A 9,497-nucleotide genomic window follows, 5' to 3' on the forward strand; every position below is an offset into this window, starting at 1 on the left:
AAAGTTATTTCAAGGGTTCCTCCATGTTCAAAAGTTTGAGAAAGTCTGCCATAGAGAATGAATGGGGTGGCACTGAGTAGTACAGTAGCTCTAGCTTTTCAATGTGCAGACATTGTGAGTAATCATGCGGCTGGTATGGAGGAAAATGAGGGAACCCCTCCAGCAGAACTTCCCTCTGCACCCCCAGACCTATGCAAGGTTTAGTTCACACGTAGAGTTTAATGACCGCAGGTTACAAGGTCGGACATGTTTCAGAGCACAGCACTGTGAAATGTAATCTTGTGGAACACATTTTTTTGCATTCAGGAAAATCTTTACTTTGTGATAAAACATCAGATCACTTTCCAAATGAAACAAAAATCTGTCATCTTGAAACTTCAATTGAAAGTTTGATATATCATACCTAAACAGGGAGCAACCTTTTCCTTCCAGCCATCGTATTTCCTCTCATTTCTTTATTCCGTCCACGCTATATATTTAAAAGGTGCAGAATGTGCCAACAGATATGGAAACAAATGTCATGGTATGGACACATCTATGTTAACCACTTCAGCTACCCCATGTCTTTACCGAGAATGAACCAAAACAACTCACACCTCTCTGCTGTACTTTATGTTCAGCATTATTACTAAACAGGATTTATATAGCACCAACATATTATGCAGCGCTGTACATTATATAGGGGTTGCCAATGATGGACAAATACAGACAGTGACACAGGAGGAGGAGAACACCCTGTCCCAAAGAGCTTACAATCTAGGAGGTGGGGGATCTTTCTAATCTTTGGCTTCATTTCAGGCTTCTCTTCCTTTATGTTCACCTGGTAATCCTGCCAGTTTTTTGCTTCTTGTTCTAGGGTGACAACGCTCATTCGTTGTGCTGTGCCTGTAGAGGAGCAGTGTTGTCACCATGGGACAGAAATACAATGGGTTGTAACAGAATGAAAAATGCATCATTGTAATTATCTTTTCCTGACAGCTGCAGCAAATATTTTATATTATAATGGCTGTGACACTGATTGATGTCTTGACATTAAACTGTGGGTTTCCTGACACTGGTTTACCCAGTTGGGGATTGGGAGGTGACGTTGGATGGCGGATGCTACAAATGCATTAGGTAGGTTTCCTACCTATGACAAAATGCAAGGGAAATCCCAGGAAGCAACCCCAGGAAGAAAATAAAAATGTGGCATTTAGAGTTTTTTCTTCCTGGGGTTGCCTAAGATTTGTCATCCCTCCTCTCTTTGCTCTATTATATTGTGTAAAGATTTTGTTTGTGACTCAAGCTTTTTGATAAAAAAATCATACTTACCCACAGTAATTGGACATACCTGTACCAACCATCAATATAAATGCCATCCATATCTACCTGGAAGAGCAGCTCTACCTGTGCAAGGTGAGCTCCCAGGAATTTGGGTCTTTATCTCCTGCTCCAATATAAGGTTTATTAGGGCAAGTCTCTATTTCCTATTTTATGTGATACGAATCTTTGTATCAATTTAAATTATTATATCCACTTGTCAAATTCTATTCTATGCACCAATTTACACTGTGATTTTCCCCTGAGGAAGCAGGTCCATCCTGCGAAACGTGTCAGGACACAAAGAAAATCACCATCCAATGTTTTAGGTACTCAATACTGATGTTTGAATGTGCATGAGTTACAACTTATTCATATATTTTTACATAACACGTGTTGGGAAGTAGAATGTTTTAGGTATATGTTTGAAATAAAGTGTTATTGATACTTTTAATCATGCTGTGATGTAATTATACCACCCAACTCCCTACTTTTTGGGGTAAGCTTAATTTACCCAATCCTACTTTTTTCAATTTAGGTTTCTTACGTATACTTAAGCCTCCAGTATTTGTATATTTTATGTAGAACACCCAACTTTTTTTTTAGGATCCTTAAAAGTTCTTTTCTGGGGACTGAAACTGAGGCTTTGTAGAGTTTTGGGGGGTGAGGGAGAATAATGCCCCCAGCCATAAACCCACATCTAATCTGTTAGCCAGGTGTCACTAAGAAGCCAGCTGTGCACAAATGTGATCTGAATTATTCTCAGAGCTCACTTAGTAATTAAGAATTTAAATTCTAAATTACCAATTTTAGAATCAGTACACAAGAATGGCTGAAATGGAAAGTTAGCAAAATCCAAACTACGGGCACAGTTTGTCTGGAATTCCAGATTAAGACATTTGGATAAATATTAGCCATATTATAAACCAATTCAGCATATATTATATATATATATATATATATATATATATATATATATATGTTATATATATTATATATTGTATATAAAATAGTTATAGTCACTGCATAAAGATAAAAAATGACCACAGACAGCACACTCTCTCCATATCACAAGTGAACATTCTGTTTTCTGTATGTTGTCTCTAAGATATTTTGTTATTGACATGAAAGCAGCAAGTTTTCATGAAAGATGAGGAAGTGATAGGAATCAATGGGAGTTTTTTTTCACACAGGAATTGTTACATTATAACACCTATTATCATCCAGTGTAACATTTGCTCCTTCGATGGGATTTTATCCCCTCTGCAAGCAAGCTGACCTCAATTCAGCTGCACAAACACCACTTGGAACATTTTTTAGCGGCTCTGCGTTATTTCCTATGTCCAGTGATGTCACCGCTGCGGACAGTTACAAAACACTTTTCTTGTATAGTCAATTAGGGTTCTTTTTTACTCTGGTGGCTATTGATATTGGTGAGAAAATGAAAAGAAATTCTGATAAATAATATATGGTCTCCTATTAAACAATCTGCAGAATTTAATTATCTGTACAACTGTAACAATACAATAAGTCTCCAATCTTCTCCCTCCCTGTCCCCTTCTTCTCTCTCCTCAATTCTGTCCCTCTTTCCATGCTCTTCCCTTTCTCTCCTCTTCCCTCTCACTCTCCACAAATGATCTCCTTTATTTCTCTGCCTCTTCATCAATGTTTCAATTATCTTTCTTCACCTTCTCCCCTCTTCTTCATCTATTTCCCCTTGCCCTCTCTCTCTCTGTCTCTCTCTCTCTCTCTCTCTCTGTCTCTCTCTCTCTCTCTCTCTCTCTCTCTTCTCTCCTCCCCCTCTCTTCTTCTATTTTCTCTCTATTTCTCTTCCCTAACCCACTCCCCCACCACTCTCTTTTCTCCTCTCATCATTTTTCCATTCTCTTTCTTTTCCTCTCCATGTGTCATTTACTTTTTTGTCTTTTTTCTCTCCATTTGCTCTCTCCTCTTTTCCCTCGCCCCCTCTCTATCTCATTTCCTTTCTCCTGTTCCTCACTGTCTCTCTCTCCTCTCAACCTTTCATTCTTTCTCTCTTCCCTCCCTCTCTTTCTCCCCTCGTCTTCATCTATTTCCCCCTCCCTCTCTCCTTTATACCCCTCTCCCTCTTTTCCTCTCTTCTATGTCTGTAAATTCAACATTTTTTACTTCTCTACTTCTCCTTCAATCCCTCTCACTCTTCCCCATTCTTCCCTCTTCCCTTCTACTACTCCCCCCCTCTTTGCTCCTCTCACCACCTTTCCATTCTTTCCCTCTTTCCCTTCTTTTTCTCAATTGCTTTCTCTACCTTATTTCTCTCTATTTGCTCTCTCCTCTCACATTCTCTCCCCTTCCTCTCTATTTACTCTCCCTCCTCTCCTCTCTCTCTCTCTCACCCCGATCCCCTTCTCTGCCCTCCATTTCTCTCTTCCCTCACCCACTCTCCTACCATTCCCAATCTCTTTCTGCCCCTCAGTCTCTTTATACTCTCACTGTTTTTATCTTCACTCTCTCTGTCTTCTTTCTCCCCATTTGCTCTCGCCCCTCTCCCCTTCCTCTCTATCTATCCTCCTTCCCTCCCTCTCTTCCCTTTCTCTCCCTCACCCCTATTCCCTTCTTTCCTACCACTCCTTCTCTCTTTTCACCCTCTTTCCATTCTGCCTCTTTCTTACATTCACCCTCCCTGTCTTCTTTCTCTCTATTTGCCCTCTCCACTCCCCACCACAATCAATCTGCCACCTTCCCCTCTACTCTTTCTCCTTCCCGTTCTCTCTGCTTGCCCTCTCTCTCTTTCATTGTGTGTCAGCACCAAAAGCTGTTATTGGCAGGGTGAGCTGGGCAGCACAAGCTTGCTGGCCTAGGGGAGCAAAAAGTATAACTCTGGCCCTGACTACATGTGGATGAAAAAAAATGATTTTGTGGATTTGTGGCTATCAATATTGTCACTGCTGATTCACAAACGTGTAACGTATAAATCAGTGCTTGGTACTAGGCAATCATTTTTTTGGGACCATGATTGGATGTGGAAAAATCAGACATGCTGTTAAGTATAAACTGTAAGTACACAGGACTAATCAAATCCAATTGGAATTCCAGTTACTTTCAACCTTAGAAACACAATTGGAAGGATAGGAACATGTGTGGGTCATGCTTTGGAATTTCAGAATGGCCACAATGGTCACAAGAGCATTCGGAGAAGGGCAATCCAACATCAAATCTAGAACTTTCCAATTCCAGTGCTCAGAAACAGAATGTGGGGAGTTTGGGCAGCATAGCTAAACCCATATTTATTGGCAACACCAAGGATAAAAGTGATGGTGCCAAAGCTTGAACTTTGAAATACAATTCAGCAAAGGTACATAAAAATCTGTAATTTATCATTAGAGATCTCTAAGAAACAGAAACATTTATATTCAACAAAAACATTCTGCAGGAAGTTACGAAGTAATGAATAATTTCCTGCATAGTTTGGTCTCTGCTGTTTTCCACTTCAATGTGTTTTTCATCTGATCCTTGTTGGTTGCTCCCAGTTTAATGTTTTGCCAAACACAAAAGAAGCTTCTGGTGGTTGCGCTGTGATTCATAGTCTATAATTTAACTTTATATATTTCCAAGAGACTTTTGTAGACTGAAGAACGTTCCAAACTTTCAAGTCCCATCGTCAGATTTTCCTTTGTAATGTTGGCATTTTCCTGTCTCCCTGTGAATACAGAACTTAGATCCAACCCAGCCCATCCAAAATATGGCTCTAGTTTTCTGCTAGGAACACGGCTGAATATTAATGCATCAGCTGAGCTTAGGGGACATTACTGTAGAGGTGTTAATGTTCAAAGAGGGTGTCAAATATTGAAATAATCAGAATATCACATCTTTAAAACAGATTTTAGCGGTATGGGGTGAAGTATTTAATAAAATACAGCTCCATTAAATTTTTGACTTTGGAAATAGTTTTCACTAAAATTGAACAAAAGATTTGTAACAGTATCTGATGGAGAATTGGGAGGAAAGTTGCCAAAAGGGTTCTTGTTTTACTTACTTTTACCCAATATTGCAATAACATTTGTAGTCCCAAAGCATTGACAGATTGGTATTTAGTAGTCCATAAAACATAATTCACTAACACGATCAAGGAATATTTACGTTGTAAGGTAGGTGGTCTTAAATCGCATGGTTGTCTTAAATACCCCTTTACACCTGATAGCAGTTTTTACATTTAAACAAAACATTTGCCAAACGCTTTCCTTTGTAGTTGAGTGTGATTATGGTTCACTAAGCTGCAAGGGTTTATGGGCCATGTCCTGTCCTCGAGCAACACCTGAAACTGCAATGCAACTGGAACACAACCATGTTTCACTACAGCTCACTACAGTTGAAACTTGTTCTCATTTATGTCAATGGAAGAAGTTGAAAACTTACGGGCAGCCAGAAGCTACATGTCACCTTCAGAAACCGCACCACAAACAACTGCAACCCCATACCATGAAATGGCTCCTAACTGCTCATACTTGGTTAAATGCAGTAATTGGAGCATGGTGGAGCATGTGGTAAACCTCGGTGGTTTATTACAGGTCTAAAGTTGGAGGCTGCATAGATATACTGGACATGGTGGGCTCAGAATAATAATTCCCGAACTGGGGAGTCTTGGAAGGAATACATACTTGCACTGCAGGTGCCCAAATAATAAAAGGGAACATTTGTGGTGTGTACTAAAAGTTCCTGAGTAATTTGTTGGGGGGGTGGGGTGTCTTAAAGTCATGATACACTGGTGCTTAGGATACAAGAACAATGGAACCTTGGGACATCACAAACTCACCAAATATCACCTGTGGGCCACAAACAATAACACAAGCTGCAATATCTAAAGCTAGTAAAGTACTTTCTTGTAATAAAAGAGGAATAGACTGCAGAGATGGAGACATAATCCTGTACAAAGCATTGGTCAGACCACATATTGAATATGCAGTCCAGGTTTGGGCCCCAGTCCACAAAAGGGACATTGTGGAATCGGCGAGAGTGCAGAGAAGGGCAACTAAACTAATAAAAGGAATGGAGGAGCTCAGCTATGAGGAGAGATTGGCTGAACTGAATCTATTCTCCCTTGAGAAGAGACGTATAAGGGGGGATATGATCACCCTGTATAAATATATAAATGACCCTATAGAGAACTCTCTTCCCCATTATTCACTTTGAGATCATTACAAAGCACAAGGGGGCGCTCTTTGTGTCTGGAGGAAAAGAAGTTTAAGCTCCGAATAAGGAAGGGATTCTTCACTGTAAGGTCTGTGAAAATGTGGACTCGGCTACCTCAGGATGTAGTTTCAGCAAGTTCTATAGATTGCTTTAAGACAAAGCTGGATGACTTCTAGAAGCACAGAATATAACTGGGTAATAAGGCTTTAAAGTAAAAATAACAGAGACTGCTGATCCAGGGAACATAAGATTGTCTCATGGAACCAGGAAGTCATTTTTTTCCCTATTGAATCAAATTGTATCAAAGTTTTTTGCCTTCCTTTGGACCAACTATGTCTTATAGGGTTTTATATCTGGGATATGTTTATTTCCCTAGTGTTTGAACTTAATAGACTTTTTGTCCTTTTTCAACCTGACCTACTATATAACTATGTAAATGTAAGGCCCTGGTTCAGCCCCAGTGCTTTCCAGACCGTAGTCCTCAAATCTAACGCTGCATTCTTCACCTATAGGAAGCCTTCAGTAAGCCTCAGGCGGCTAGATGTGCTGTCCTAGCACACGGTTGCCCCCAGGACTTGCACAAGGAATGGCACAAGGAAAGGCATCTGTGCACAAGGAATGGCATCTGTGCACAAGGAATGGCATCTGTGCACAAGGAATGGCATCTGTGCACAAGGAATGGCATCTGGAGAAGGTCTAACAGAGGATCAGGAGTCCACAGATAATGTAGTACAGTGAAGTCAAGCAGGAGCAGGTCCAGAATACAATGTCAGAGGTTTACACAGGTAATCAGTACACCAGACAAGGTATTTAAGGATAAAGACAAAGCAGAGCCGGGGTCACAGGCCACACACCAGCAGCAGGTCAGCCCAGCCTAACGCTACAACAGGCAGCTGGCGACTGGGAACAGAAAGGCCATAAAGTCCCAGCAGCCCATGGCAGGGCAGGATGAAGCCAAAGACTTATCTGCGCCTAAAACCCCCTTCAGCTGTGCAAGGCTCAGAGTGCCGGGGATGCAGAGAAATACATCTTAGGCTGCACTGCTAAAGGGAAGCAGGGGATGCTGATATTTCCTTGTTCTCCTTGCTGCTACAATTAACATTGCTGTAGAGTATGAATGGGGTGTGATACTGCAGTGGTGCACAGCTCCGGATCCCCAACAAGACAAGCGTCTCCTAACAATTCTACTGGCTATTGGTCAGCATTTATTAATGTACTCTGTTTCCTAAGCCCTGATAAAGGGGGACTTATGAGTCCCCGAAATAAGTTGAATGCTGTTTTTGCTGTGTTTTTTGTGGCAAATATAATATAAAATATTTTAGAGATAGAATATTTAGGCAAATGTGGCACTTTCTTTTTTCAAACAATTATATTTCTATCCACATTCATGTCACATAAGGTTGACAGCTGTCCTGAACCTCTCAAATCATAATGATTATATGCTGGTTTATTTAATCCTTGGAAATCTTTAATATGAAAAGAAGGCACAATTAAACAATTACAGCTTGTGTTCATTAAGGTACAAATGTAATTATGACATAATTAAGAAACTTTGATCTAGTGGAGAAAAAAAGGAGATAATTATACACTTAAGTTGAATGAGAATATAAAGATCCTTGTGGTTATAACGCACCGAGACGACTCTTCACAAATTAGTAGAGGATGAGGCTCTCCCCTGACATATGCCTTTTATTTACAGAACATTATGTCAGAAGATTTTCTATACTAATCTCCTTTCATCAACTTGAAACATGGGAACAGGAAATCCAGCACAACCATAGCGAGAAAATGTCAGATCCCAAAATAATGGCTTTAAACAGCATTCGAAAATCCCACCGCTGAAAATATTGGCTAGGAATTCTTGCAAAGAATTTTATCTTTAATAAAGCAAAAAATAAATCCCAGCTACTGAGATATGATTCATATTTGATCTTGAAACAATAAATAAGATATATTTAGAAAAACGAGGACGGGCTTTACGCCTGAGAAAACAACAACCCCGCATTGTGCGGACGCCGGGTTATTTTTTTATGGACTTATTACAAAGCGAGTTAAATAAACATCATTGGATTCCACACCGAGATAAGAGGAATGAAGTGCAACAGATAATGCAGCCATTGGATTTGTGGATATGGCTTCCAGAACTACCATGAGCTCACAAAAATGATTTTATAATTATATTTATATAATGCTGTGCAAAAGTTTTAGGCAGGTGTGCTGTAAAGTAAGCATGCTTTCAGAAATATACATTCTAATTGTTTATTCTGAGCAATTTACAAAATGCAAAGTGAGCTAACAGAAGAAGAACCAGAGTCAAATCAATATTTGGTGTGATCACACTTTGCATCATCTCTCTAGGTACACTTGCACAATTCAGGGATTTTCTAGGATTATAATCTATAATTATAAAATAATTTGTCATTGCCATATGTAGGTTGTCATTCTAGAACCAAAACAGCTGTGTCGGAGGCTTAAAACTGGGTGAGGAATAGCCAAACTCTGCTACCAAGGTGAGGTTGTCACCGGTCATACACCACGGCAAGACTAAGCACAGCAACCAGACACAAGGTGAGTTCTTCATCAGCAAAGTCTCTCCCAGGCGAAGATTTAAAATCAGTTGTTCAAGCTTTTTTGAAAAAGCACAAAGAAATGGCAACGTTGAGGACTGTAGACGTCATGGTTGGCGAAGGAAACTTAATGCAGGAGATAAGAGACGTATCATGCTTACTTCTCCAAATCAGAAGATGTCCACCAGAACCATCAGCCTAAAACTGGCAGAAACATAGGGGATCCAGGTACACCTATCTACTGTCTGAAGGAGTCTGGTTAGAAGAGGTCTTCATGGAAGAATTGTGGCCAAAATATCGTACGGTCAACTGACATCAAGGTCAAGCAATTTAATTAGGCTTGAAAACATAAGAACTGGGGTGCAGAAAATTGGCAACAGGTGCTCTTGATTGATAAGTCAAAATCTGAAATATTTGGCTGTAGCAGAAAGTAGTTTGTTTGGCAACAGTGAAGCATGGTGC

Source organism: Pyxicephalus adspersus, chromosome 5, assembly GCF_032062135.1.
Source record: "Pyxicephalus adspersus chromosome 5, UCB_Pads_2.0, whole genome shotgun sequence".
Taxonomy (NCBI): domain Eukaryota; kingdom Metazoa; phylum Chordata; class Amphibia; order Anura; family Pyxicephalidae; genus Pyxicephalus; species Pyxicephalus adspersus.